This window comes from Mandrillus leucophaeus, unplaced genomic scaffold (assembly GCF_000951045.1).
Source record: "Mandrillus leucophaeus isolate KB7577 unplaced genomic scaffold, Mleu.le_1.0 Scaffold4, whole genome shotgun sequence".
NCBI classification, from domain to species: domain Eukaryota; kingdom Metazoa; phylum Chordata; class Mammalia; order Primates; family Cercopithecidae; genus Mandrillus; species Mandrillus leucophaeus.
The window spans coordinates 4676172-4683458 of NW_012104253.1; the positions used below are offsets into that span (position 1 = coordinate 4676172).

The 7287-nt window shown below is 53.7% G+C and overlaps 1 long non-coding RNA gene across 1 annotated transcript in view; it reads right to left on the minus strand.

Moving 5' to 3' along the window:
* LOC105547887 overlaps nucleotides 1-7209 on the minus strand; it is a 31589-nt gene extending 24380 nt beyond the window's left edge. The window contains exon 1 of the long non-coding RNA XR_001007301.1: nucleotides 7150-7209. This is a non-coding gene — a long non-coding RNA (uncharacterized LOC105547887). The remainder of the gene's footprint in view (nucleotides 1-7149) is intronic.
* Between the last annotated feature and the right edge of the window lie 78 nt (nucleotides 7210-7287).

The window sequence follows — 7287 nt, forward strand, 5'->3', positions numbered from 1 at the left end:
GAAGTCAGGAGTTTGAGACCAACCTGACCAACATGGTGAAACCCTGTCTTTACTAAAAATTAGCTGGGCGTGGTGGTGGACACCTATAATCTCAGCTACTCGGAAGGCTGAGGCATGGGAGTCACTTGAACCCCCAGAGGCGGAGGTTGCAGTGAGCCAAGATAGTGCCATTACACTCTAGCAATGGCACTATCTCAAAAAAAAAAAAAAAAAAAAAATTTCAGGTGGTAAGAGCCTGTAGTACAAGCTACTCAGGAGGCTGAGGCAGGAGGATCACTTGAGTGAGTCTAGGAGGTTGAGGCTGCAGTCAGTCATGATTGAACCATTGTACTCTGGCCTGGGTGACAGAGTCTCAAACGAACAAACAAAACTAGAAACAAATGTCCTTCAACAGGAGAAAAGTAAAGGTAATATATGCATGCAGTGGATCTAAGATAGCAGTGGTTCTTAGCCAAGGGCAATTCGGCAATGTATGAAAATATTTTTAGTTTTTAAAATTGGGGACAGGGGTATTACTTCCATCAAATGGGTGGAGGCCAGGGCTGCTGGTGAATGTCCTACAATGCACAGAATAGACCCTCACAAACATGCTGAGGTTGAGCAACCTTGCTATATGGCTATGAAAATGAATGAACTACAGCTACGTGTGCCAACATAATGAGCACAGAAGCACACTGCAAATGAACACATGAAGTACCATACCATGAAGACAGAGTTCAAAAGCATGCAAAATCAAACACTATCTTTTTCTGTGTGTGTGTGATGGAGTCTTGCTCTGTTGTCCAGGCTGGAGTGCAGTGGTGTCATCTCTGCTCACTGCAACCTCTGCCTCCTGGGTTCAAGCAATTCTCCTGCCTCGGCCTCCTGAATAGCTGGGATTACAGGCACCTGCCACCACACCCGGCTAATTTTTGTATTTTCGGTGGAGACGGGGGTTTTGCCACATTGGCCAGGCTGGTCTCGAACTCCTGACCTCAAGTGATCCGCCTGCCTTGGCTTCCCAAAGTGCTGGGATTACAGGTGTGAGCCACAGTGCCTGGTCTAAATACGATCTTATAAGGGAGGAATATGGTAAGCTGAAAGCACAGGAATAACCAACACAACACTGAGATTCCTAGATACCCTTGGGTCGGGGAAGGCTGCGACCTGTGACCAGGAGGGGCTGCAGGAGCATCAGAAGCAGAAGTAGTGATAATTTAGTCTGGGTGGTGGGCTCCCAGGCATATGCTTCTCAGTGTTCTCTGTTAATATGAACCAGCTCATCATAAGAATAATGTTAAGTGCATTGAGGCGATAGCCAGCTCTGCTATCCCCAGCCCCAGTATGTTGAGCCTCCCTCTTGTCTTGCTCCATCAGGCGATGGTGTGAGGAGATGTCAGCAGCTAAAGGGGCAGGGGGAGAATTTCCATGGTTCTGGCTGGGAAGTCATGGAAAGGGAGGGGTTCAGATGCTGAGAGCCCCCATTGATCTCTTTACTTCCATTCCCACTTGGCTCTGGCTCTGGCCTGCCTGGCCTTAAAGCCCTTTCTCTGCTAGTCTCAGTGGATCTCCCCTCAAACCTCCTCCTTTCTAATCACACACAAGTCTGGCCAGATCTCTCCTCTGCTCTAAGCCTTTCTGTGGCTCCCCACTGCCATCAGATGATACTTGAGGCTTTTTGCCAACACATGAGGCCCTTTGGGCTTCAGCTTCACCCTTGCCCTGTGATATCAGCGGTTCTAGGCAGCCGTCCTGTGCAGTGTGGACTTCCTGAGCTCCAGAAAGTTGCCTGGCACACTGGTTAACAGTGGGGATGAAGGAGCCCATCCTGCCCTAGACCTCTCACTGCTGCCCCTGGGGGTCCAGCATGTAGGGAAACTGGTAGTCCCAGCTTCATGCAGTTTTCCCACCTATAAATGTGGGAGTTGAGACACATGACCCCTGAACTCTGTGTTCTTGAGGATCTCCATATTCTGGGCTGGACCCACCCCAAAAGGAAGAAGGTGGCAGTCCAGGGCCATGCCCAGAATCCTTTGTAGCACAGTCTGCCAGGGACAAGCATGGGGTTTCCTGGACAATCCTTGTTTCACTGGACCTCAGTGTTTGCCTCTGGAAAATGGGAAGACAGTCCTGGTGCAGAGGATGGGAAAGGAAGCATGGCTCCCCTCCCCAGAGCTTTGCAACAGCTCTGCCAAGTGCTTGACACTAGCTCTGTCAGGGAGGGCTTGGATGAGAATACTGGGGCTCTGAGAGGACAAGGGACTAGTCTAGGGTCACCCAGCCAGACAGTGATGGAATTGCTGGGAGACTGAGCTAATGACAATGACATGTAGTGATCTATCAGTAGAAATAGCTGGAGAGCTCTGACCACAGTTGCCATCCAGAGGCATCAGAGTCATGGAGCCTTGGTCACAATGTGGAAGAGTCTGAAGCAGCAGGAAGTGGGTGGTGAACATGGGTCCAGGCACCTTGCCGACCCCCAGCATCACAGAACCAGAGTCACAGCGAAAGAGACACCGCAGAGCATCCACCCCATTCCTCCTCCTTGAGAAGGGAAACTGAGGTGTGGGAGACAGTAGTCTGTGGGGTCAGATACAGTCCAGAGCTCAGATGGTCCTGGGTTCGAATCCTGATTCAGCCACTTGCTAGTCACGTGACCCTGGGCAAGTGACTTAACCTGTGTGAGCCTCAGTTTCTTACTCTATAAAATGGGAACAGAGGGTTCTTACCACATCAGTGAGGAGTCAGTGAGACAATCTAACTCTAGCACAGTGCTGGGTACCTAGAAAGTGCCCAGTCAACATTGTCCATATTAGTGACACTTAGCCACTTTTCAGTGGACCCTGACTTGCTGCTGGCAGCCTTTCAGGATGATACCTCATAGTCTGGCCCAGACCTGGTCAGCCACCACTGCCTCACTGTCCTGAAAAAGATTCAGCTACCACCACACACTCTGTTGGCCATACCAGAGTCCTTGGGTGTCCACAAGCCTCTGAACACTGCCTGTAAGTTCACGCCCAATGATCTGAGCTTCTTGGAGGCAAACAACCAAGCCAACAAGAACCCATGTTCAGTCCTCGAAGGGCTAATGACACCTTCTCATAGGTTTATTATAACCCTCAAAAGATGGCAGGTTAGAATCATTGGCATATACCGAGTCCAGGATCAGTGGCAGGTGCTGTTGGTTATTGTCGTTGTCATTGCTATTATTAGATATCAGAGGCCCCAGGGAAAGGGCCCAGCTTCCTTCTGAGGCTTACAAAACCCTCCTCTGGCCAGCTCCATCGCTCAACCTCTTCCTGACTTTCCCCACCCTGCTGTTCCCTCCTGTATACCCCAGCTGCAAGGTGTAATAGTGTCTCTCCACACCCCTCACCTGCTCACCTTTGGGCCTTTGCTTGTGCTGCTTCCTCCACCTGGAGCCTCCTCCCCATTCCACAAGACAACAAACTCCTTCAAGATTCAACTCCTCTAGGAAGCCATTCCCAGTGCCTGAGCACGCTCCTATAATGATGTGTTCTGCCCATTCTCGTTGGCGGTACTTACCACAATGCATTGCAATGTGTATATACATGCCCATTTAAATGTGTTTGTGCATAAATGCATATATACTCATAGATTTCCTCTATGTTCACTGAGCTAAAAAATGAAAGTGACCTTGGGAAAGGCATCTCCCTTCTGGGGCTCTGTTTTTCCTCACCTTCAAAATGAAGGCCTCAGACTCAGTCTGTCATGCACTGAGAGGTTTGACATTCACTCAGCAAACACCAAATGGTACCGCCTCTGGGGCTGGAGCTCAGAACCCCAACCATGGAAAACAGTAAGAAAGCCCATTCCCCCTGAAAGTGAGGGGTACACTCTGCTTGTCACCAGCTTGTACCAGCACTCCCCCCACAGGCCCTAGGTTTTGGAGTATTTTGTCGACCATGTGTTAGCGTCTATCCCGTGTTAGTGTACCTGTTCTCAGCCCCTGCTGGCTCTCACAAATGAACACACATATCCTGGGAGAGTCTTTTAAAAAACGGGGGTAGAATGTTGGTGGGGCACCTTTATTTTTAAAAGACTCACAACTACTTTTCCTGGGCACCTAGAGTGTGATTGTGTTAGTGCACCATGATTTGGTTTTACTGTTTTCTTTTCTTTTCTTTTTTTGAGATGGAGTTTCGCTCTGTCGCGAGGCTGGAGCACAGTAGCGCGATCTCGGCTCCCTGCAAGCTCTGCCTCCCAGGTTCACGCCATTCTCCTGCCTCAGCCTCCCGAGTAGCTGGGACTACAGGTTCCTGCCACCACACCCGGCTAATTTTTTTGTATTTTTAGTAGAGACGGGGTTTCACCGTGTTAGCCAGGATGGTCTTGATCTCCTGACCTCATGATCTGCCCGCTTCAGCCTCCCAAAGTGCTGGGATTACAGGAGTGAACCACCGCACCCGGCCAGTTTTACTGTTTTTGTAACAAAGCAGAATTGTCATGACCAGGGGGCTTAAGAAGCAAAGTTATTGAGGCAGAAGGATTGGATTGCTTGCGCGCAGGAGTTTGAGACCAGCCTGGCAAACAGAGTGAGACCCTCTCTCTATGGAAAAAAAAAAAAAAGAAGAAAAAAGAAAATAACCAGGCATGGTAGTGCCTATGGTCCCAGCTACTTAGGAGGCTGAGGTGGGAGGATCTCTTGAGCCTGGAGGTTGAGGTTGCACTGAGCCAAGATTGTGCCAGTGCACTCCAGCTTGGGAGACAGAGTGAGACACTGTCTCAGACAAAAAAAAAAAAAAAAAAGCAAAGTCACGTTCACGTGACATTTTGGGATCCTGGTTCTGTTGGGCTGTGAGTACTCCGGGGGCATGACACCTACTCCTGGACCCTATTATATGGGCCCTCCGGGAGGTGGCTCTGCCCTGGAAGTCCCTTTTCCTTCAGGACCCTGTTTCAGCCCTGGGCCCTCTCACCTCCTCTGGTCCTATCCTGTTTTGCCCAAGCATTCCCAGCCCTTGTGTGGGGAGCAGAGAGATCTTCCCTCAAGCCACCCAGTACCACCACCGCTAGCACTTTGTCTTTGTTTTACCTTGAGGACGTGAGCAAAGCTATCAAGACTCCACAGAGGAACTCTTGGTCCTTGGTCCACACAGCCTGTAGATGACGCAAATAAACCCCATCTAGATAGAGGCTTCTCTTTTTTCTTGGAAGTTCAGCGGAAGCTGCTAGCTCTGGAGGATCAGGGGGCAGAGATAACAGGCCCGAGGAACCACCTGGAGCCGCGCACGAATGGGGAGGGGGTTCTCACAAAGCACAGTGCTATCTCAGCAACTTCCCTGGTGAGCTGGTGGGTTTTTCCTATGGTGTATCCAACGTTTACACTTCAATCTCCCAGGAGCAACTCTGCACGGGCTTCATTCTGCAGGGAGCCTGCAAGGAGCTCCTTGAAGTTAATCTGGCTTCCTGGGGGTTAAGACAGACCTGCAGCTCCCCCAGGCAGAAGCTGAAAGCGCCTCCCTCTCTAAACTCAAACTGAGCTGTGCTGGGCCAGCAGAGCAGTGCCTCAGAGGGAAGGATATCCCCTCCCCTCAGGAGCTGGCTCACTTGGGCAGATCCTGGGAGACCCTCAGCATCCCTGGGTTTAACCTTGGAAGCTGTGCTCAGCCCATCCTCTCCCCACCACCCTCTCCTGACCATCTGTCTGGAGAGACTGGCGAACGGGTGGGAGACGAGATATTGAATCTGGACCGCTCTGTGTACTCCCCTCCATCTCTTCTCCACATGTGGGTCAGGGTGAGCCTCTTAAAAAGGTAAACGAGGTCATGTTGCTTCCCTGCTAAAACCCCCACTGCCTCCCCAGCTGCCTTGGAATCATACATGATCTGGCCCCTCTAATCTCTGACCTCTGACCTCAGCTCTCACGCCTCTTCCCTGGCCAACCCCCAGTCCCACTGGCCTTGGAACAGGCCCCTAACAGGCCAGCCCTAGGGCCTTGGCACTGGCTGTTCCAGCTGCCTGGAATGCCCTTCCCCTTATCTCTGTACCTTGTCAATCAGACTTCAGCTTCGATGTGCCTCCCGACCTCCCTGACCGCTGGATCTAAAGTAACTGATTATGCTTTCTATGACAGCAACTCGACTTAATGCCCCGCATAGCACTTAAGACAAGTTTTATTGTGATCTAGCTCGTGTGTCTTCTCCCCATCCTGCTCCCAGGACGCCAAGTCCCTCGCAGAGGGCAGTCCGGTGCCCTGCAGAATTCCCCGGGGCTGGAGCAGGCCCCGCGGCGAGTAGGCGCTGAGTACACAGCTGAATGAATGGCGTAGCAACTGTAAACGGGGCATCAGCTGCTGCGCGGGCGCGCGCTCCTGGCAGTGGGCCGCTCACTGTCGCGTGCGCGGGTTTGATCTCGTTGCAGGTTCCGGGGGAGGGACACCCCTCCACCCCGCCTGCTGGCGGTAGACGCGCCGTAAATGCGCTTTGGAGACCGGAGGATAACGAGACAGACTTACAGGCAGTGGGAAGGACGGGGGTCCCGCGAGGGCCGCCGGTGGGCAGTTCTGTGGCCGGCTCGGCGCCCCCGGACCCCGGCGTTCAGGACCCTGTGGGAGACCTTCCCACCTTCCCAGTGGTTTCCACCCCGCGAATTGCAGATTATCTCCCGAATCCCAGGGACTTAGCGGTCGAGTGGGCGGAGGGGGAGCGTGGCTCCGAGCGCCACTGCGGGCTGGGGGCAGGTTCCCGGCGCTCTCGCCCCATCGGGGCAGAGAGTACCGACCACGCTGCGGGACGCGGCTGGCAAGGCCCTGGCCCTGCCGGGGCGCGGACGCCAGCGCTTAGCTCAGCCCCGGGCTAGGAGTGGAGACGCAGCCCTGCTGCGCGCTCCGGCAGGAGACCCGGGTGGGGACGGGGGCGGAGGAGCCTGGGGGCAGGGAAGGGGACAAAGAGCCGCCCTGCCGCGGGGAAGAGCGACCCCCATGTCACAGTCCTATTGTTCGCTGAGTCTCCGACTGCCCTGAACTCTGGTGCCCCCGGGAGGGAGAAGGGGCGCCGTCGCCCAGATCGTGGGTATTTGTTTATCTGGGGAGAGGGAGGAGGGCGGGGGACGCGGGCCGGGGAGGGGGCTCGACTGCTATTTCTGCGCGTCGCCTTTAAGGGAAGCCCGGCCCTACCTTTCCCACCGTCCCCCTCCCCGCAGTCGTACCTGCATTTTAAAAGCGCCCTGTAGCCCTGGGATTGGCCAAGGCCGCGTCCTCTGGGCGCAGAAACTTGAACCGCCGGGAGCCGGCTGCGGGCGGGGGTCGGAAACCCCGCGGATGGACCGTACCACCCCCGCGGCTCC